This window comes from Strix uralensis, chromosome 5, assembly GCF_047716275.1.
Source record: "Strix uralensis isolate ZFMK-TIS-50842 chromosome 5, bStrUra1, whole genome shotgun sequence".
Lineage (NCBI taxonomy): Eukaryota > Metazoa > Chordata > Aves > Strigiformes > Strigidae > Strix > Strix uralensis.
In genome coordinates this window covers 52,914,925-52,938,502 of record NC_133976.1, presented here as the reverse complement: position 1 = coordinate 52,938,502, position 23,578 = coordinate 52,914,925, and positions in this window count along the sequence as shown.

The following is a 23,578-nucleotide window of genomic DNA, read 5'->3' as shown; positions in this document are numbered from 1 at the left end:
TTGAGCAGACACTGTAGGCAGACACTAGAAATATTTAACAAGGTCAGAATCTGTCACTGTCATAAGGGCTTAGAAGCACTTTACATCTGTGCATCAGAAGCCTTCAGAATGCCTGATGTGAAGAAAAAACTCAGGTACTACATGCTCCCGCTATAGCCACACTGCCTTTTAGTTCTGGAGCTAAGTGGTTACCGTTAGCTCAGGAGAGATCTGCATGTGTTCCCTTGTGCAGGCTGAACATGCCATTGCAGTCCCAAACAGCCTTGAGTCTGCTTTCTATAGTCAGCCAAGACACAGAGATAGGTTTCTGAAATTTAATCTAACTATTAATATAATTTTTTCTGAGAACGGAAGTAGTACAATTACTCAGTGTTACACTTAGTAGATTGCCTCAGGTGAGAGGAAGTGTATATCCCTATATCAAGTCTGTGGATTCTCTTTAGCGTCTTTTACATTTATCTTTTATGTTATCTCAGAATCACAGAATCATCTACGTTGGAAAAGACCTTGAAGATCATCCAGTCCAACCATTACCCTAACAATGACCATTCTCAACTACACCATATCCCTAAGTGCTACATCAACCCAACCCTTAAACACCTCCAGGGATGGGGACTCCACCACCTCCCTGGGCAGCCCATTCCAACGCCTAACAACCCCTTCTGGAAAGAAATGCTTCCTAATATCTAGTCTAAACCTTCCCTGGCTCAATTTGAGGCCATTCCCTCTTGTCCTATCACTTGTTACTTGGTTAAAGAGACTCATCCCCAGCTCTCTGCAACCTCCTTTCAGGTAGTTGTAGAGGGCGATGAGGTCTCCCCTCAGCCTCCTCTTCTCTAGACTAAACAACCCCAGTTCCCTCAGCCGCTCCTCATAAGACCTGTGCTCCAGACCCTTCACCAGCTTCGTTGCCCTTCTTTGGACACGCTCGAGTAATTCAATGTCGTTTTTGTAGTGAGGGGCCCAAAACTGAACACAGTAATCGAGGGGCGGCCTCACCAGTGCCGAGTACAGGGGTAAGATCTCTTCCCTGTCCCTGCTGGCCACTCTATTTCTGATACAAGCCAGGATTCCATTGGCCTTCTTGGCCACCTGGGCACACTGCTGGCTCATGTTCAGCTGGCTGTCAATCAACACCCCCAGGTCCCTCTCTGACTGGCAGCTCTCCAGCCACTCCTCCCCAAGCCTGTAGCGCTGCTGGGGGTTGTTGCGGCTGAAGTGCAGCACCCGGCATTTGGCCTTATTGAAACTCATACAGTTGGCCTTAGCCCATCGATCCAGTCTCCCTTGTCTATCCCTCCTAAAGAGCTTGTAGCCATCAGTTGGCGCACTCCAGTCATGGGAGACTTCCCACCATGTTTCTGTGATAGGCACTGCATCATAATTTTCCTGTTGCATCATGGCTTCAAGCTCCGCCTGTTTGATACCCATGTTGTGTGCATTGGTATACATGCACTTGAGATGGGCTGATGTCCCCAGCACCTTTTTGCATTTAGAGGTCCTAATTCCAGCCTGACCTTTCACAGGTGTTACCATGGGTACTGATCCATCAATATCCCTTGCATCTTTGTTGTGCTGCATGTCTCCATCCCTTGCCTCCACTGAGATGGCAGGGTGAGGGTCATCGCTGGCACAACAGCCCACAAATTGTGGTAAACTACCCTGGGGCTTATATCTGGGAGTTCCAGTTTTGTCCCCTTCCCCCTTCAAATCTAGTTTAAAGCTTTCTCAATGAGCCCAGCTAACTCCTGCCCCAAGATCCTTTTCCCCCTCTGGGACAGGTGCATCCCATCTGTTGCCAAAAGGTCTGGCATCCTGTATACTAATCTGTGACTGAAAAATCCAAAACCCTGCCAGTAACACCGGTCTCAGAGCCACAAGTTCATCTGTTGACTTCTGTAATCTTCTTCATCCATCCCTGCAACTGAAAGGATGGAGGAGAACACTATTTGTGCCCCCGACCCCTTAACCTGTTTCCCCAAGGCCCTGAAATCTCTCTTCACTGATTTAGGACTTCTCCTGGTAATATCGTCGCTACCTACCTGAAAAACCAAGAGAGGGTAGTAGTCCTTGGGTTTCACTAGAGTGGGGAGTTTTGCCATGATGTCCTTTACTCAGGCCCCAGGGAGGCAGCAGACTTCCCTATGAAGCGGGTCTGGCCTGCATATTGGGCCTTCGACACCCCTCAGAATGGAGACACCCACTGCAATGACCCTTCTGAGGTTCTTTTTAGAATTGGTTTTAATACCTGGTCTAGAGTGACCCAGCCTTGGTGGACCTTCATCTTCTTCCTTATTTGACTTACTTTCTTCATCCTTCTCTGCTTCATTCACAAGTTCCAGGGCTCCGTATCTATTGTGAAGGGACACCATGGAAGGTGAGGGAGGTCAGGAGTGTATTTTCCTTCCTCCCTGAGCAGGGACCTGTTTCCATCTCCCCCGTCTCCCCCTTCCGTCTCCCCCATCTCATAGGTCCCCTCCTTCTGCCTGGTAGCAAGAAGGTGAGGGATCGCCTGCCTCTTTTGGAGCCTCCATTTGCTCTTGGTGCTTCAGGGGTGCTAAGGTGCTACTCCACCAATCAATTTCCCTTTCGCACTCCCTAATACTTCTTAATCTTTCAACCTCTTCTCTTAGTTCCGCCACCAGGCTGAGCAGGTCATCCAGCTGATCACAGCACACACGGGTGTCGTCATTGCTGCCCTCCAACAGGATTGACAGGCTCAGGCACTCCCTGCAGCCTGGGGCCTGGACCGCTGCATGTTTGTGTGGCAGCTCCGTCTGGGTCGCCACGTTCATTCTGGTGGTGGTTTTGATGCGAGTGGAGACCATAGTTCAGTCTACTCATTGAGGATGATATGACAGCTAGCTCAGATAAGTTCTACACCCAGGAGAGGGACTATGCCCACTCCGTGCGAAGCTATGATTCCCTTTTGCTTCTTAGCAATACTTTGCTTGGGAAACATTATAATACATCATCAAGTATCTTTTACGCTTGTGCAAGTCCTCGTATCCTCAGTCTTAACTCTTCATTAAGACAACTGTCAGCTGTTATTTTGGGGGATAGAGTTTTAAACCAGAAATAAAATGCATCAAAATGATCTCATGTGTTAAAACTAAGAGTGGTATAACTAAGGTAATCACTTCTCCAGTATTCTGCATTCAATCCTATACAAAGTCAACAGTGAGAAATACCAGTAGACAAAAGGATACAATGCTGATAGATTATGTTGATTTACATGAACGTCAACATATTGGGAAGCATTACAAACCACTTAATCTACTATCAGAGTAGAGAACATTTAGGAATGAAAAAAAGACCAATAGTGCTTCATACACAATTTGGCTTTAGGGACCAGATGTATTATAGCTTCCATATGTCTCAGCCTACTAAATGCATTTTTAATGGCGAGTTCTTGCAGAGCAAAATCTGCACAGTAGCTTGGGTAGTCTGTCAAAAGGCAAAAATCATTTCATCCAGATTTGCCCTGAACTTTATTTCAATGATGCTTCTGCATGTTCTGGAAGCCCCACAGGGGTCACAGAAGGGACTGAAGCATCAGAATCCTCTATTTCCTAACACAAACCATAATAAGCCTATTTGGATGTTCTACCAATGTCAGGGGGATTAAATATAGATCATTGTTCTTATGACTCAGTATCTCAGGCCACAGTAAGTATACTGAAACTTTCCACAGATACTGATAGAGCATTAGTACTGGAGCACTACCAGAACAATTATCTATTTGTGTATCAGAACAAAACTGTTCCAAGTAATTGTCCCTCAAACAACAATGCTTTGGGTGCTGCAGTTCCTCAGGCCTTTCAAATTTAGAATAATTTTTCTTGCTCAGTACTGACTCTAAAGGCCCCATAGATCCATAGTGGAATCAAAACCACCAGAGTCCTAAGTTTCATTGTACAAGCAGAAGCTCAAGATAAACAAGACACAGAATATTCATACCTGAAAATTACTTTTGCCAAGAGGAACGAAGGCCTAAGCAAGTGTTGCTTGGTCCAGCCCAACTTGCCATTTGGCACACACTGGTATTAGGATTTTTTTCTCTGGGTTCCTCAACATCTATTGTTCATTGAGCCAACATAATAAATGCCAAGTTTTGTAGGCTAATTAGCATTCCTTTAATAAATATTACAATGCTTCAATGTTTTAAAGGCCAAACTTCTATTTTTATAAAAATTATCTGGATGCATAAGTTCTCAACTCCAACTGAAATCTGGTAGGACTTAGAGTTAAGAAACACTGCCAGGCAGAACACCTCAGCGGGTTATCATCCGCCAGCTGAGCCACTATAAGCTTCTACATGCACTTGGCTGAGTTTCTACTGCAAAAGCAATGAGCTCAGACAAATTACGTCAGATCTGCTGCATGCTAACAGTGCATGCACAGACTGTTCATTGCAGTGACTTCAAGCAATTGTAACTTGACTGCATACTTGATACAATAGAGTAATATTTCTACATGTCTAAAAACATGGGTTCAAGATACAGGTTATTGCTAAATCATGTAAGAGCAATTTTAAATATGGAAAAATGTTAAGACAGAAGTTTCAGTGAACTACTTTTGCTACCAGAAAAAAAGGTTAAATTAGGATACATGAAGGGGTAATTCTATTGTAACCTATCAGAACAAACAGATTCTTAAACTCATGTGCTTGTAGTCCCTAATATGGTTAATTGCATGGACAAGTTTCCAAACTTCCAAGGCAACCTGGAGATTCCTGAAGCACTTTCGGGGAGGGAACAGACTTTCACCTTAATGGTCATGGCTTATCAAATAAATCAAATTCCATTTCAAGCCAAAGAAAAATTTCCCTATTTTTGAATGCTAAACATGGGGATTTCCCTATCTACCATCTGCAACAAAACTCTATTTGAAGCACCTTACAAAACACTCAGCCTTCTAACCATTATTTTCCTGTTCTTAGAATCCTGTAGAGAGCGATCATTGTATTACCGTCAATGATGGAAACTTATCAGACAAATACCCTCTAAAAAAATCCATATGAATATTTTATACTCAGAAAAAAAAAAGGCTTCTTCAAACTCATGAGGAAAATAAAATAGTTCCAGATATGATGTTTAAATCAACTACTAGATTTACAAGATGCTTCACACAGACTTACACTGCTAACTACAAGATTCATTGCAAGTGATTTAATGTTATTAAGATGCCTATTTATTCTGTAATTTGCTCTATGCTGGAGAAACTTCTACCATTTTGGACCTGAAAAGTTCTGTGTTCATGCAATGATGTGCTTGCATAGATCAGACTGAGTGATGGGGATGCCAGTTAGCCAACAATCAGTAAAAAAAAAATTTTTTTTTAAATTACACTTTAGCATAGTTGCCAGTTTGTTATCCTGAAATCAAAATTTGACATCCAGTCACTCTTAACCTAAACAGCATAAGGGACATGGAAAGAGAGATCGGTTTGAGGGGTTTGGTTGTTGGGGGTTTTTTTGCTTGTTTGCTGCAACTTCAGTATTTTTGTACTGGCTTAGGAAAAAAAAAAAGTTGTTATATACATTTTATACTGGAGAAAAAGAATAGGAAAAAAATCCCAGCACACCTGCATCAGAGCTAATTAGTGAAGGCCATTTTTAAACTGAATATTACAAGTGGAAAATTTCATGTTACAGTCTCATTACTCTTTATTTCTCCTCACATTAACCCTGAATGTCTGTTTCCTCTGATGAGTATGTTTACTGGAAATTGAAAAAGTAAATTTTTGATGAAAGACAGACTTTGCAGCTGGCATACTCTCCCAAAGCATCGCATCTTCAGACACAGTTTACTTATTACAGTGTTACATCAAATGTCTTATCCCAGTAACTAATTATTGCCTTTCTCCCCTCCTTTGTCAACCCTAGCAGATTAGTTCATTTATTATTACAATCTTCACACACATCAGATCTTAAACATTTAAATATGTCAAAGACCACTCTTCAGAATGCCTTTTGTTTCTTAAACAAACTATAAACAGTGAAATAATTTTGCAGTAGCTTGGGCTTCTTACAAGCACTGTAACAAATCAGAATTGCTCTAGCATAATTACAAACCAAATACTCTGTAACCATATCTTTAAAATTGGATGTAAGTGAAAATGATCTCTTAAGTAGCATGACAGTCACAGCACCTCAGTTGATAAAGGCCAAGGCCACATGCCAATACATTAATTTTGCTGTCTCTGAACCCCGGTATTGAGGTCTGCACCGTCTACAGAAAAACTCCTTATGAAGTGAGATAAGGCTTCTAGATAAGAAATTAATAGTTGCAATCAGCACAATTTCTTTAGAGTTATGGAAGATTTTTGTGTAGTCACAAAACTAACTCACGGGCTAAAACGAGCTCCCTGTAAGTTCAACATTACATATTCCAACTTCTATCAAATCAGCTCAAGTCACCCTAGAACTTAGTAAGACAGAAGCCAAAATACAAGAGAAAGACAAAGACAATCCAAAGTTTTCTACTCTTAAGTGAGTTTACAGAGTATGCTCTGCATCTAGAGTCCCACACTGCTAAACATCAGTGGTCAGTGGTTCTGCACTTCCTGATCATGGACAAGCAAGTAGAGAGGCATGCAAAGCTGAAAGGACTACACAGGCTCAGGGCTTGGAGAGACTTGGGACTTCCAAGTTCCCTCTTCTGCAATTCCTACTAAAGAAAGCTTTGGGAATTTGGTTTTTCTTCACCCTGACATCACAGTCACAGTCTGAATGTAGTAAGTTATGAACTAGCCAAATCCTGGTATTTTTAAAGTTGCGGTTGCACGGTACTGTAATAGCATTCCTGTAACCTATTTGGAAGAACATTAACTTCCCCAGACTTTGAGAGGTCTGAGGAACACCATTTCACAGCTTATGTTTTGTTTTCTTTCTTTCTGTATTTTTCAAAAGTTTTGTTTTTAAAAAAAAAAACATGTTCAGTTCTCCTTTGTAAGCCAGTAACAGGAAACAGTGTTTAAAACTACACTAAAACATACCTTTATTCCAACTAGCTTGTAAACTCTATTCTCATATGAAAAGGCACACCAAATATCTTATATCCTACCCAAACTATATTACTTGGTCATATTTGAAAAATGTTGCTTTTTCTTTAACAAGGTTTTTGCTAATTAACTGTTGTTACTATGCCAGAACAAAAAAAATGGAAAACCAAGTTCTGCCTCAGAGAGAGGGTTGAAATGACTGAGGTACAATCAGTTATTGATGGCACATGATGGTCTGACATAAGGTCAATTAACAAAACCAAGGTAGATCACATTATTCAGTGCCCATTTGATGACATAGGAGTAATGTTTGTATTTCATCAGTTAAACTCAGTATTACCTATTAGGAAAATATACAACTCGCAGAACACCCATCCTGTTAGAGTGCCAATAGTCAAGGCGTTATAGGCAATGGGACGCTGACTTTTACCTCATTTTGATACTTTTTCCAAAGTATTACCCAAGATTCTTAGGCACAACCCAATTAGATCTCCTTCATCCTGAATTAAATGTTTGTAACATAACCACTACCCATTTAGGATCTGTACTATATATCAAGTCCCGTACTCCATCCCAAATGACCACTTACCCTGGGCGAAGTGTGCCTTCCCTTTCCAGACACGTTTGTTTTCTCTTTCTGAAATGTAAACAGCAGAAAACATCTTGTGATGGTTTTGTAGGTCATTGTCAAATGCTGAATTTTTATACTCAACTGATCATCTGACATTATAGTGAAAAAATAATATTTTTCCTATATTCTGAATGAAACTATTTATGTCTGTACACATTAAAGGATTAAAACTCACTCAAACATGAAATGAGGAGTTAAACATAATAGAGTTTCTTTCTTTCCCCCCTGCTGTCCTCTAGTAAGAGCACTTGAGGTAAAAACCTAAGTTATAGAGAACAGAAAGACAGCAAATAAGCTGACTGTTTACAACATCAGATGGAAAATTCAGTAAGTAACAACAAAGTATTAGGAATCTTCAAGTTAAGTTATACATCTATTGGAAGCAAAGCAGACTACCTTTTGTAAAGAAAAATCATGTCATTGGTATCCTTCATGGTTCCTGAAAGTTCACCAAAACACCAGAGAAAGGAGAATGGATTGATATTAATTTGAGTTGTCAAAGGCTGTGCGGAAAAGTTCTCTGTAGAAGACTTAAGGAAACTAAATCATCATTATGTATAAAAATAAAATCTCATGCCATCCTAGAACAGAAAATAGCCAAGGAACTGAAACCCACAAGCTGTTAATTTTCTTTTTCATTATTTTTTTCCTTTGTTTTAAACTATCATCTGAATCTACCACCTGAAATAAAACTTACAAAACAAAATACTGACAGTGACATATGCATGAAAATTGCTTTAAAGCATTTTGCTTAAAGAGCTTTACAAAATAAAGATTTCAAGACACTTTGATATTAAAAACTGAGCAAAACATTTCTACTCATGAAAAGACTTTGGCCTTCAATAAGCTATGATTATCAGAAAGCAGACAAAACAAGCATATATTGTATTATAAATAGCCACACCACACCAAAAAAAAAAAAAAAAAGCATTCCTGTCAAAGCCATTCACTGCAAAATGGCAGCTTTCCATGTCTGGTCAGCTCAGGGCACCATCTGTACAAGACATTTGTTAAATTTTCAAGCAGATACCTTCACAATCTATCTTGTGATGACCTCACAGGTGCAAGAACTTCCCAAAAAATATCTACAAAGCCAGGGGACTGCCCTCTTTTACTTCCTCTCTTAAAACTCCCCCATGCCTGGCCCCCTATGGTAGAACCTTGCAGCTCAGTGAAAGAACACAAGATACGCATGCACCAACACAACAAATCCTTGCGCTACAGGATCACTCAACAATACAAATTTGATCCCGATTAAATATCATCATATGATCTCATTTTCCCCACATTAGCAAGATCACAAAATATCAAGTTTCTGCTGGCTTTATATTAGCTCTGGTAGGAGAGGTGAAACCTGATCTGGTACAAGACTTGACAATGTAAAGCTAACCTACAAAAGCTTTTTTAAAACCATATTTAAAACAAATGGTTTCATCATCACTGCCTATGACCCTCAGCAGAACCACTTCATTGCCTCCCTACCTTCTCTTACTGTACGAAATGGTCGCCTTTTAACTCTTCAAGGGAAAGGTCTTTCTTTTTCTTCTGACATTGTAAGAGGCTACCCAAATAGAGTCTTAGTCTAAAAGTTGGCATACTTAGTATTATAGCAATAATCCCAAGACAATGCAATATATAAAAAATTACCTTGAAAAAGAAAACCATTTATAATTTGAAAAATATGTTGTCCTCCTTAGAGTAATACTAGGTAATGTATTAAATACTCTAATCACATTAATCATCTTTGTACCATGAGATCTGAAAATTGAACACCAAAACCAAACAGGAAATCATCCCATGGGCCTAAGCACACAGCCTCCAGGAAAAAACTTGTTGACCCTCACTTCCTCTACAAAAGCCATGGTTAAAGGTCAAGAAGACAATCTGCTTTGCTTATCTTCCACTGCCATAAGGTACAGTAAGTTTTAACTGCAACAAAATCACTTCTGATAATCAGGTAGATATCAGTTTTCCTCACTGCCTTTAGAGGCGTAGTAGTTCTCTCTCCAAAAGAAGAGATAAATTTTCCTACTGAACATAAACTATATGTCATTCCTTCATATTGGAGCATAAATATTTAGAGTCCAGTATACATATTTTTAACTTTGTAAAACAACTTGGGTTTTTTCACCCCCTACCCACATAAAGGTAAGGAAGAAAACTTCACAACAAATAGGGGGAATATACTGGAGTTTAGGGTCAAGCAGTAACTACATAGCAAAATCTCTTGATAGTTTTCTAGGTTAGTGAAAGTAGAAGAGGCACTGGAAAGCTGTAGAAGACATTTAAGAAAAAAAGCTAGTTGACAACAGCTGCAGAAAAGAGCATTGCAATCATTGCTGCATGTTGATGGGCATAAATAAACTACAAAACTGTTAAAGGAAAAAAGCATTAATGAAAAATGGGTTTGACAACAATAGTTGATAAAAATACTGCACAGTTTCATTGTGATTATGATACAGGATTAAACTATATTTTTATTATGATATCCACAGCACACTATATATTCTTTATGGGTCTTCATTTCTGCTTCTTCTGAGAAGTAAAACATAAGTGGTAGGAAATAAAAAAAGAATGAAAAGTCCAAAGAAAAGTAAATATCAATTACTCTGACATTTGAGGAAAGTTTAAAAATATTTTAAGATTTTTCAGGTTATAAATGGAAAAGCAACACGATACGAATAAGTGAATAAAAAATAGAATATCTCTAATGTCATTAGGCCATATAGACCTTTACAGAGGACACAGCCCCCAGTACACTGCAACAGAAGGGAATAAAATATAGTACCATTGCTCATTTTTCCATTATGAAAGTTTAATACCTTCCTCTGAGGGTAAACTGTAACAGAGAGAATGAGGGCTATGGGTCTAATCCATTCAAGTAATTCCTGTTTCAGTTAATTTTTCACATAACTTACCAATATATACCTTAAGACATTTATCACATAATATACTGCACCATCTTATAATGGTGACATGGCCATTTTAGTGTGCTGAAGAAAGGGAGAGTGAAAAGACAAGTGAACTGGTGACAGGGAAGAATTTGGTCACATATTCAGTAGATATTACATAGGTATTATACAGTATTTGTAATCATGCTGTGAATAGTTAAGAAAAGATACAGATGTATCTGTCAGCCTGTATGTATCCACAGGCCTAACAAGTTTTCATAATGCAACATTTCTTTGATAGCAAACAAAAAGTGAAGAAAAACTGGTTCAAGAAAGCTGACACAAACTCCAGTAAATTGTGGAAGAAGAATTAGAACAACTACTCAGTAAACAGGACAGTGATGTGCATCATGCAAAATAGAAAAGTATGTCAGATTTTGTTCTGGAGCAGGCTCTTCCATTTTATTGAAGAATGTACAAAAAGCCTCATTTAGAATAAAGACTCATATGGGTCAGACTGAATTCAAATATGTCCTCTTATTCAAGAAGCTCTGTGAATTTAAGAGACTGCCAGTACACATTCCACCCCACCTGATTCAATATGGACATGAGATGTAGTAACATGGTTTCTCAGACCCTTCTGTGATGTAAAATGATACATGCGGTGTTATTTTCAGAACTGTAGATTCGTACACACTTCTATATTAAAAATAGATTTTCTTTTTTAAAATCAAAGTGATAAGATTTGCTTGTTTATTCAGAAGGTACGTTCCCTGCGAACAAATTAACTGGAGTGCAGGAAAATTGCTTTCTTGTTGACTTACGTAGGGAGGTCTTCAAAATTTTATTGAACATATAACATTTTGTATTTATATAAATACTGCCATTAAATTACTTTACAATTTATTTTATAGAACAGCTTGCACCCTTTTGCTTATATAAACTGCAACTGAACTAGTCTTGGCCTCAGCATTTACCCTTCAAATTGTTCCAATCAATTTGAAAAGGAAACATGGGGCAGAAAGAAACAACACAAAAGAGCTGTATGTGAGCAAATCCTACTTTCTTCTCCCATTTAAAAATAATGTCTGTAAAGATTAGTTCTTCAAAGTATGTATGCAAAACAGGGACACAACAGAACTTCCCCAATAAACTGATAACATGTCTGTTGTTAAAGCAGTCAAATGGATTTATAAAGTTTGGGAAAATGCTTAAGAAAGAGGGATTAATTACTACTAAAGTGACTCCCAAGCCATTAAGTTTTATCAAATGCAATTTCTTCGATCAGATAGTTCTTGACAGCTGACAAAGTGTTAAGCTTTAAAAATATCACCAAGCCTAGAACTACCTCCAGAGAATTTTGACTTTCTTACTATCACTGTAAGGATGGCACTAACATGTCCATATATTTTCTTATTTTCAAAAAATTATTAGTGAATAAAGGCATAGGATTAGAGTTTCAGAGTTAACAAAATGATCTGGCAAACATTTAAATGCAATTTATCAGATTATCACAACTCTTACACAGTCCCCACAGTTTGTTCCTGCTGAGTAATGACGACTGTCTGAAAGGTAACAGGAGTACAACAGCTTGGTAATACTACAGTGTGATCGCTGTGACAATGCTCCTGCGATTGCATTTTGCTTAGCTATTCAGTCATTCAGGTAGGGTGCTTAAGTAGACTGCTGACATGTAAAAACAGTGCTTCTTTGAACATTTTAAGTGATGCATTCATCCTGCAAACATCATTGTTATTTTGATCATAGTATTCATAAAACAGTGAAGGGCTAACGGAAGCTCAAGTGAACACTAGGCAATCCAAACCAAATGAAAACAAAGTCTCTGGAAGATTATCAGCCTTGTCCTGCACTATATTACAGAGTTGCAGCACAGCACAATATCCTGTGCCATACTCAAAGCAGAATACTAAAATAACAAATTACTCTGACTTTCCTCCAGTTTTACTCGGCACACAATATACCGCTAAAATACAGAACACTACCTCCTCACAGAAATTTTTAGCAAGAGTCTGCCTGCACTCATAGAACAATTTTAAAGAACCTTCCTCAAGTGAGAAATTTAGGATGAAAATTTTCTGTTAAAAGCTTTACAAACTGTACATCTAACATGTTAAAGTTTTATTCTGTATAACACTATTTTTCATTGATGCATATACAGACTGATAAATCACATAGATCTAAAATTAATTGTCCTGATGGTGCATCCTTAACTGCCTTATTCATAACTTTGTCTTCTACTTAATTTTTTGAGCATTTACAGGGAAGTTTCTGCTAGCTTAAACCCTACCAGAGACAGATTCACTTGTATTCCCTCATCTTTACAAATCCCTTTGGGCCAAGATTCAGGAAAACTGATAGCCACATTTAATATACCAAAGACCACTCTACAACAGAAAGGGAAGCTACACACCACCGGAAAAGACAAATATCTGCCACTGAAAAGGTAAGAATTAAGGCCTATTGCTGAACTTCGTGACTGTAGCACAAAGAATATTTGAAAATTATGTTATCTGGCTATGAAGAAAACATGATATTTTGTTGTTGTTGTTTACAGTGAGAACTTTGAATGCCTACCTAGACCCTAAGAGTAAAATCAGTAGATCAGTCTGAGAGTGAGGCAATTTTAGAAAGCCATTCTCAGGGATGGGGCAAAAATTCAGAATTGTTCAGCTGAAAACTAAGTTACCGCCACAGTCATTTGCAAGAGCTGTAATAGAGTTGTCTTGTGATCCCATGCTGTAGGAACCTAATTGGGACCCAGTGTCCCCTGCCAAGGTACCCCGCAGCCCTCGCATTGCCCCCAAACTCTACCAGCCCCATGGGCACAGGCTGGGTCAGAGTCCTAGCCCTAGAGGAGTGGGAAGTCCACAAGCGCTGCCTTTCCCAAGGGCTCCTTCCTCAACCAGCAGCTCAGCCCTCATCTTACCTGTTTGGAGACAGCAAAACCACCCATGGGAAGAGTCGAAAACAAGTAATTATCAACTGGCATTGTTCACATTTAATCCAGCAAGCTGTCAGTGATGGGGATTTCAATGATGACTATCATCTCTACCATCTCTACCACTCTGCAGCTGCCCCCTGAGAGATGGGGGCAGATACTACCACAATCAGAAACACACAACTTTTTGGGACTAGATTACTAGAACTTGTGATTAATGCACCATTGCCTTACTGAAGTTGCATTAGAAGGATAATACTTATGCTCCACAAAATCTGACTCAACTTCCAATTTCTTTGAAGTGCAATAGAAAGCATTCATTTTAATACAATGTTTAGTGTCTGGCTTCCTTTGAAGTACTACTCTCTGGTTTTGCAAGATCCACAACCAAACAACCCAAGTGATTACCAGCTCTCTGATTTAAGCAGACTGGAAGTAGTTACTGGATGCTTTCCACCAGAAGCCCTGCACAACGTACTTGCTTTTCTCTGGAAAAGTAAGACTGCTCTCAATCCTGTGGACAGTTAATAAAGCACTTTTTTTTTTTTTTTTTTTTTTGAGTTAAAATACAGTGACAACACAAAACTGGTATTTTGTCAGACAGAAATCCATTGCAGTCCTGAACAAAAAACCTCAGTACACTTAAGCCACAGATTCAAAAAGAATGAAACAACCGGTTATGAATTCTGGTTCTAAAACAGAAGGGTGTTTATGTTGGTAAAAGAGGAAGACTAGAATTCAGATTAAGACATGACTAGATGCATATGAAAGTAGGCAGGTGAGAAGTAAAAGTAGACCATGCAGAAAACAGCAACATAGAAAGAGATCATAAAAAGTCAATTAGTATCCCAAAGACAGGAAGCCAAGCAGTGCAGCAACAAAATGATAATTATAAACTGCAAAAGAGAACATTAGGATAGCAAGATGATAATGCTGGATAGATGAAAGGAAAAACTTAAAAAACAGCAAGTCAATTAAAAAAATAGAAAAACAAGATAAACTAAAACGAAAACATCTGCAAAATGTGACAAAAACTTGTCTCCAATTGATTTAGTGTTTCTTACTTTCTTCATTTCCAGTTTTACACTTTCTCAAGCTCACAGTATCACATACACATAATCCTTTGCTCCAGTAAAGAAGAAAGATAATGATCACACCTTGTACAATAATCATTACACCTGAATTTTGCTTTTTATCCTAAGAAACCAGTGGTGTTGATCACATACCTAATAACTCCCTTCACTGACCCAAAAGTACTTATGCATGCAGTTTGACTATTTAGCCAAGCTAGTCTATGACCACATGCTGCTATGGCTAACTATGCATTCAGCACTGGCATTTATCTGTTCATGGCATGGCAAATTAAGTAGCTTAAAAAAAAAATTCCAAAAACCTAACACTAATATCACTACTGCCATCCCTCATAATTTTAGCTCTCTCAAACAGACAAGTAAAAATCCTCATCTAGATCGTGAGACCAGACAACAGGATAGGAACTAGCACTCTGAGTGGCAGGTAATTAAATTAGATTAATTTAGCTGAGTCATGAAAGCAAATTTGAAAATCCTGAGCATTTTCCTTGCCAGATGAAGATCTATCAGTGAAACAGTCATAAACAGGAAAACAATTATAAATTGAGTAGCCTTCTGTAAGATCTTTGTCAAAATGCACTTCCCTGACAGACTCTAAAACATTATCCATTTATATGTAATAATATGAAAGCCATTGGACTAAGTGTCAGGTGTATTTCTGATGAGTTTGTCACAAATTAAGTTGAACTGGGCTGTCTATGTCTCATCTCTGGCCCCATTTTCAGTACTACCAGCCTTCCCACACTAAACCTGACCATCACCTGCTCCATCCTGGAGCAAGCCCAAGGTCACTCCACACTCACCTGGAGCTCTCGGCAGCTGACAGCTCTGGAAACACTGGATCCTAAAGGCACCAAATCAGTACCTCTGTTTTTTAGAAGCCATGCAAGAACGTAGTATCTGTATCTAGTAGGGCACAGTTGAAATCTGTACAACCTTGCAGCCTCTGCAGGAAGAGGATGAAGTAATTACACTTAAAGTGGCCAACAGACTTCCCATTGGTTGCTTTCTCCCCCGGCCAGGAGCAGCTGGCAACAAAATCTCTTCCAGGCTTCAAAAACAAGTTTATTGTCAGGCTCCTGGAACATTATCACATATGGAGTCATTGAGAGATCGGGTGCTTGACAGACTCTTGAACAAGCAGTTGGTGTTTGTTTCTTTTATAGCTGTGAGCTTTGGGCTGTAAATATTCACTGAGAACTCAGATAATGCCACAAGCACTGTCTGCAGTGGGCTACAGGTATCCACCCAGGTGACAAACAGGATGTGACAAAAATTCGTATTCTCTCGCACAGTAGCCCATCTAATACCAAAACTCATGCACTTCCTATCTGCATCAGGCTGGGCAGACTGTGAAAATTAAAGAATCCAAGGTCCTCTAGAGGCTTCTGACAGACAGTGTATTTCTGGCAAATGGACATCTGAAAAACAGTACAAACATCTTGATACTACCCCAAAATAGCTCAAAGTCTGTCTTCAGAAGTATCACTAATGAAGAGGAAATGCCTCTAGAACATAAAAGCTGCTGACAAAACCGTTCGGCAAAGAAAATTAAATCCACTACCCAACCTGCAGTCACCCAGAGCTCACTCCTTAACCTGTAACCAAGCCTGCTCCTCATCCTCTGGCCTTGTCTGTGCACAGAGAGTGAAAACCACTAGATACACCACACAGACAAAATTGTCATCATCATGAGAGTTGGATATAAAACCTTTATAAAAGATTCAGCATTCACTAACATTACTAGGTGGGGAAAAAAAAAAAGCCTAGTATCCTTTAAAGACAAAGCACATTTTCTTCTCAAATTTGAGACTGAAAAATACATAGAAAGGAATACCATAGCAGCAGTAGCACACTTCTTTGAAAACCATTCCTGGTTTGAATACACATTCATTTCAGAAACATAAAGCAAATGTTTATTTCATCTTCCTGGTCAATGAGAAAAGAGAGACCTGACTAATTGAAACCTTACTTGCATTACAACTGATAACAAAAAATACTTTTTTCCCCTCATTGTTAATAAGCAAATACTGCCAATTCTTTCTTTGTAGGTCATTCTTTTTTCTTTTCATTTTTATTGGAAAAGTGGAAAGGAATTGGAATGGAAAATAAAAATAGGAAAAACAAAAGTGAAATAGTAATTTTCTGTTGTTATTATAAAATAATAAAAAATAGTTTGAAGAAGATCTTTGTTGTTAAAACCACTAGGAAATGAAAAATTGAAACCAATTGTATAATGATACCAACTAATCTCTAAAGATTCATAAATTAATTCAATGCTTTCATCCTCTCAGTAAGTATCTATTCTGTTGCTGCTTCTTAATAACTACTATAATAAACATAATTAATTAAAGTAAATTTTCCCTACAAAGCATGCTCTACTATATCATTCTACATTTTCAGGTTTCTAGAATATTCAAACTATTTCTTAACATTTCTATATAAAGCATTTATTTGCCTTAAAAGTTCAGCAAAAACAGAGATTCAGGGGGAAAAACCTTTCACAGTCTTCTTTCAGAAATTAAAGCTCTCAGTCATTTGTTGCTTTTCCCCCCCCTCCCCTCACTTTTTTTTTTTTTTAATTCAAGGAGGCCTACTAGAGATAAAGCTCCTATTGCTCTGTATGGAAATGGAATATATTGAAAAGCAGATTGAAAATAATTCCTGTGGTATAGGATGTGGGTTATTTCTAGATTGCAATATTTTAGTCCTAGTGTTTCATTAACATAGGTTTTTGTCTGCTTGCATTTCTAAAGTTAGGTTTTAGTTTGGTTTGTCACTAAAATGAAGCACAGATCTTGCTTCTGTAGCCTAAACAACATACAGCTGAGTTACAAAATGAGCTTCTGTATGACTTGCTAGTTGTCAGAAGCTTTGGGAATCTAACATTTGCCTGTTTTGGGGGCGGAGAGAAGGAAGAAGAGAAGAAGAAATTATTTGTCATCATTCGTATGATAGGCCTAGACTCTCAAATAATTTCAATTTTGTGTATGCCTCCAATATAAATTTGCAATATTATAGTTTACAACTCTATTGTGTTCATTATCATACTAAAAGACCCAAAGTCGCTGTTTCCATATAGAAAACTAACAGAAATACAGCCTTTCTAAAAACAAACCCTTTGATTTATCAAAGTTCAGAAATGCTGAAAGACAAAGGGATACACAGACTTTACCCAAACATTAATAACATTGACTCTAGTAAAAAAAAAAATAATAATCTTGAACACGAACTAAAATTTAAGATAAGTCTCTTGCCACAATTCTGAGCAACTGAGAAGAAAGCACATGAAAAACTTGCTGCAAATCTCGGAACATGTATTAACATCCCTAATTTACAGCTACGGAAACGATGCACAGATGTTATACCCAGAGAGGAACATGTACTTAACTGAGAATAAACATCCAGAATTAGCATGCTCACCTATGAATAGCTATATTGCAGAGCTGCACTCAACCCACATCTGTGTAATTGCATCAAACAGATATCTTAGGTAACGGGGTTGTTGCTAGGATTCCTAGGGATCTCTCAATCAGCTCCTCACCAATTCAAGCCACTGATTTGACTTATGATGCTTTTAGAGAGAACTTGCTTGCCCTATTTGAGCAGAGGTGTTTTTAGCTCATACACATGTTTAGAGGGGGCATTTTTGCCTACACAGAATCCTTATTTCTGTTTTTTTCTGCTGAACCCATGTTATGAATCTGGTGGATAAATGCCTCCTGTTTGTGTTATTGAAGCTGATGGAGGGCAGCAGAGACATTTTACAACATTTAATCCAGGCAGATTATAATTCTCTGGCACTGGCAGTAGTGACATTACAAACATTGACAAGGCAAAGCAAAACACCTACTGCATGATTCAGCCACTCAAGGCTCTTGGTTTTCAAAAACTTGCAAGTCTGGTGCAAGGAGATGGCTCGTGTGCTGGAATCACGTCATTGCTCAGAAACAGCAACAGCATCACATTAGAAATATTCCCATTCTTGGAACTGTGTGAGAAATTTGCCATGACCCATTTTAGCAGAGGCCTATAGCACATGTCCGGCACTAGCCTGTTCACTGTTAGTGAGTCAAGTCAGGACATCTGTAGTTTATTCTACAGCTATCTCAAAGACTCTGCTTATGTGAAAGCAATTATATTGGCTGCCAAATGGCCTTCTGCACCTCTCTGAAGTCACCAATTGCATGTGAATGCCTACCGTTGGCCAAAGACAAAAAGTAATAACACACAAACATTATGCATGCATTGGTAAATCAGAAAGGAAGGGACATGAATGTCAACACGAGCTGCACAAAGTTAGCAGTACCAGCTTACAGAGGAAACCTTGTATTTACTTGCTTCAACATTTTTCTTGGATAACATCGTAATTAGGCAGTACATTTGCCCAGATATTACAAGGGACCCTGCCTTGACAAACACGTACTTCAACATCCAAGCACAACTGCTGTTTTCCTTATCTTTTCTGTATTAACAGTACAGCAACTGCCGTTCTGCACAGCACTGGAGGTCTGTGAAAGGTACTATGCACAGTAAATCCCTGTTTATTACTCTTCCAACAACCCCAAGAGAATAAAAGATATTTCTCTCTTTGCACACCTTCTCATTGCATGTCAGCTCTTTCAGATTACAGATTGTCTAACATTTTAAGATGTAAGCAAGGATTTTCATTATCTCTACACTCTTACCCTCCACAATATTAAACAAAATCTGCTGTATTAGATACAATTTTCTTTCTACATTAGTAATATTCAGAGACTTCCATGTGCCACGTTAGCAATAATTTATCATATTTCTAGCAATAGAGTTAACTTTACTATTGTTTGCCAGAAGTACCCTGTCATACGTACTCGGAAACTTCTGCTTAAAAGACAGACACATGTGCAAAGAACGTAAAAGTGATGATGCTCAAATTTATTATTATTTAATTACAAATTAGTATTAATCTTCAATCAAAGTTTATGTGGAAGATTTAAAAATGTAGGGAAACAAATTTCCACTTTGCCCTGGATTAACAAGAGACTTTCTGAACTCTTCCATTTTTTCGTTTTTTTCTGCTATTTCCTTTCTATCCTACGTTACTGTTTCTTCTTTTTCAGGCTGGATCTTTAGAAAATTTCTATTTTAGTATGTTTCTTTTATCTGCAGTAAGTATCATTCCACCATTTCTAATCATGACTTTTCCCCTTCTGACCTCTGATTTCCTGACTTGCCATGCTAACAACAGTATTTTACAAGTGCAAGTCCCTTTTTCCTCCATTAGCTAGGTAGTGCTAAATTCTGTTATTAATCTCTCAATGGTGTACATAGTAAGTACATAACAGTTTTATCAGTTTAAAATGCAAATTCTATCTGAAAACTACAACAGAAGATGACAGGACAGTATATAATAACTGAACTTTTTATCCTTAGCACCATAGTCTTTCTGCGACCTGAAAACTAATTAGCAAACATAATCATGTATTTCTTGTCTAATAAACACACAAGTTTCATAGTAGAAAATAATTCATATCATGAATCATTAGCCACTGCTTAATCATAGTTTTTATGTAGATGAAGTGCTTTAGGTTGACCTCTGATTTGCTGTTCCTTGTCTGAAGCAGTAAAATCACTCAAGTTATATAAAAACTTGAGGCAATTTACATTACTCATCTACGTCACTGGAAGTTTGGGGGCTTTTCTGTAGACATTTTTTAAAGTATAACATTGGTAAATGATCACTTCAGATAATTCTTTTCTCAGAAAGACATACAAAAGAATAAAACAGTTATAAAAATAAACTCATGGGTATTATCTAGCTACTACATTAAAAATTCAGTACACAACATGAACTTAATACTTAAGCAAAAGGTGCTTTACTTCAGGCAAGTCAACACACCTGTTTTTTCATGCTGACATTTTGCATATGTATTTATGAAAACATTATGTTTACAAGCAACATTATTTCAGATAGGCCATGAAATACGGTATCCTGACTCCAAAATTTGTTTTTAAACAGAGGTTAATTAATTGGTTATCACTGAATGTTGAAACTCTGTGCCAAAAAGCACTGCAAAAGTTGACAACAAAGCTTACAGCAAGGTAGCCTGGGAATAAAAACTGATACTCCTCTTTACAGTTCCCTGCTAATAAAAGCATTAACTTTAGAGCACATATGAAAGGAAGTGAGGACCTCCTGCTGCCTCTCTGATACAGTATTGGTGGCAAATGGGCAATTTTCATATATGTGGCAATTTACTAGTGTTACAACCCATACCCAAATGCCTTGAGGCACTGCAGGGCCAGTCAGGAGAGCAGAATCAGCATTAACATATGATTATGAAAGAAACAGCAAAAGGGAAAAGGAAAAAAAAAAAAAAAAAACCAAACAACAAAACCTCTGAATGAATGCTTCAATGAAAGTTTTTTGTAGAAGTGTTTTTCGAGCCATGATCTGAAATTTTACGTTCTCAGAGGCACAATGCAATTCACTCTTTTATGAAATATTAAGCCAAGGCAGTAACCCTTCATCTCCCTATGACCATTCCTCTGAGTTCGCAAATAGACTAGATTCATCCAGAATTAAGTGAGCTGTGGCAAAAGTAAATAATCTTGTTATGAAAGGAGATGCATGTTCTAACAGAAATCAAAAAAGTTTGCAAGACAGGGGGTTGGGCTCAGTCATTACCATGTAAGAGTTCATGAATAATTCAAAATATCTTGTGCTTGCCTTACTGAGGAAAATACCACGGGAAAGAGATCAGTTGTCCCCTCTCTCCATTATTTATCATACTGTAATGCCTGGGAACTGTTTACCTTTCTCTTTAAATGCATAACTCCAACTGATATTAATAAGACACCAAATGATCTATCCCACTTTAATATGCACTCTTGAATTTCAAGAAACACTGTCAAGTTCAAGATGCCTTTGTTTAGGAGGCTAGATTTTTTTATATTGCCAACTAGCAGTGTTAAAAGCAGCATCTAATATTACTGTAGGTAAAAGGAGGAACACTGTTAAGACTTTTCAGATTATTATCTAGACTTTTCAGTTTGTACACTTCATATAACTGGTAACTTGACTATAAATAAGCAGATTTTTTTCATGAAAAACACCTAAAGAAGTTCCAAAGCTGTCCTCCAACTCAGAAAATAACTGGGGGAAAAAAACCTGCAGAAAAAAACTGCAATAAACAGTAAAAGGGACAGTAAAAAATAGATGCTGTAATAACAACTACTTTGAAGTTATTATTTTTTAGAAGTTTTTAGATTTCAAGTTCATGAAATATTTTTTCTGCTCAGGAGCCAAGGAGACTACAAGCTGCTTGAAGAAAATTTTTCTGTCCCTTAAATTACATACATTAATTTTATTCTGTGGCAAAAAAAAAAAAAAAAGAGAGAAAAGAACTGGCATTTAGGTCTCTGCGTATGCTTAGTTTTATGGTTTACTGGTCTTTAACAATCAATTACATTCTCTTCTAAAATTGTTCAGTCTAGGCCACATACCTCTCAAACATACTACATCTTCATGGGACACATGTATCTGGAATTGCGCTGTACAACAGCCCAAAACATACTCTTCATCACTTTCTGAACAGCTAATACATTTTACTGGTTAACGACAGTCCATCATTTTTCCCTAGAACAGTTATAATCACATACCCAATGGCTGATGTATGATTCAAAAAGTAAGTATCTTTCCTCTGCACTTTCTAAAGCAAATGTCAGGTGGCTTTCACTGTAGTATGAAGCTTACTGCTTCAATACACAAATCCAACTTGCACACCTATCCCAACATTCCCATTCCTTCTTAAATACTGAGCCTTTTGGATGAAGCTGTCCTAAACAGTTATAACAAACAGGGGCACAGGTACAGCCCATTAAGAACACTAATAATAGCCACCTGTTCACTCAAGTCCTGGTGCATTTGCAAGGGAGACATATTTTATGTTCAACATATGCAGCATCCAGCTCTTGAATGTTCCCAAAATGTCCGCATACAATTTTCATATGCAAGAGCAGTATCTAAAATGTCTTGGCTTCCCGCCACCTCCCTACTTTCTACAGTGCAATTTTTGAGGAATCAGTTCTTATCCATTAAGTATTAGGGTACAGAAAAAGCAAAAATTTGTGCTCTGAGGAGTTTGGCAAATGAGCAGTAAATATTTACCAGCTGCTAAGATCAGCTGGCTGTTTTGAATTTAATCTAAGTATAATTAAACAAACAATCAAGATATCAGGATTGCATTTAACAGTGTGGAATAAGAGCATTCAGATATTCTTCTATTTTAAATTTATACTAGCATTAATGACCATCAATGCAAATTCTTTCTTTCACTGCTAGACAAGTACTAGGTTTTGGTTAACTAACAACTAACACCACAGTAGGTTCATAAATCATTGCCAGATATTTATATGAATGCCATCTGAGAAGCATTTCATTTTTAAGAAGTTCACTGTCATAGCATAGAAATGGCTTGCCAAAGCAAACTTGTCTCCAAAGAAATCATGGTTTTGTTTAAATGAATATCAATTCTTCATCTAGAAAACATATCCTAAATGAGGACTTCAGATTTTTGGCTTGCTTTCTTAACTTAGACTTGTGCCCAAAGTGTTTTCTTTAGGAAAAATCAGTAAAGTTTTTCTTCTCCCTTTTTTTTTTTTTGTAAAAAACATTTCAAATCTCCATTTTAAGGTTTTCAGACTGCAAGCCATACATTAATGGAAGGAGCAGGTGGATTTGAGCTTTTAACAAAGCACAACCTTTTTCAAATTCATTAAAGCACTGGAGTTAATTAGATGCTAGTAAAAGCAAAGCAGTATAAGGTGCCCTAATTCTTCCAGTTCTCAATTTCTAGGCTTTTGGTGTCTTGCCATGTCACTATTCCTTATCTGTCTTGAAGGGGGGGCGGGGTGTGGCAGGGAATAAAGCATGGTATACCAGGCTTCCTCTGGACACGAACAGCTGGTAAAACAAAAAAACCCCAATTCTCACCCACCTTAGGTTAGCTTTATAAGAGAT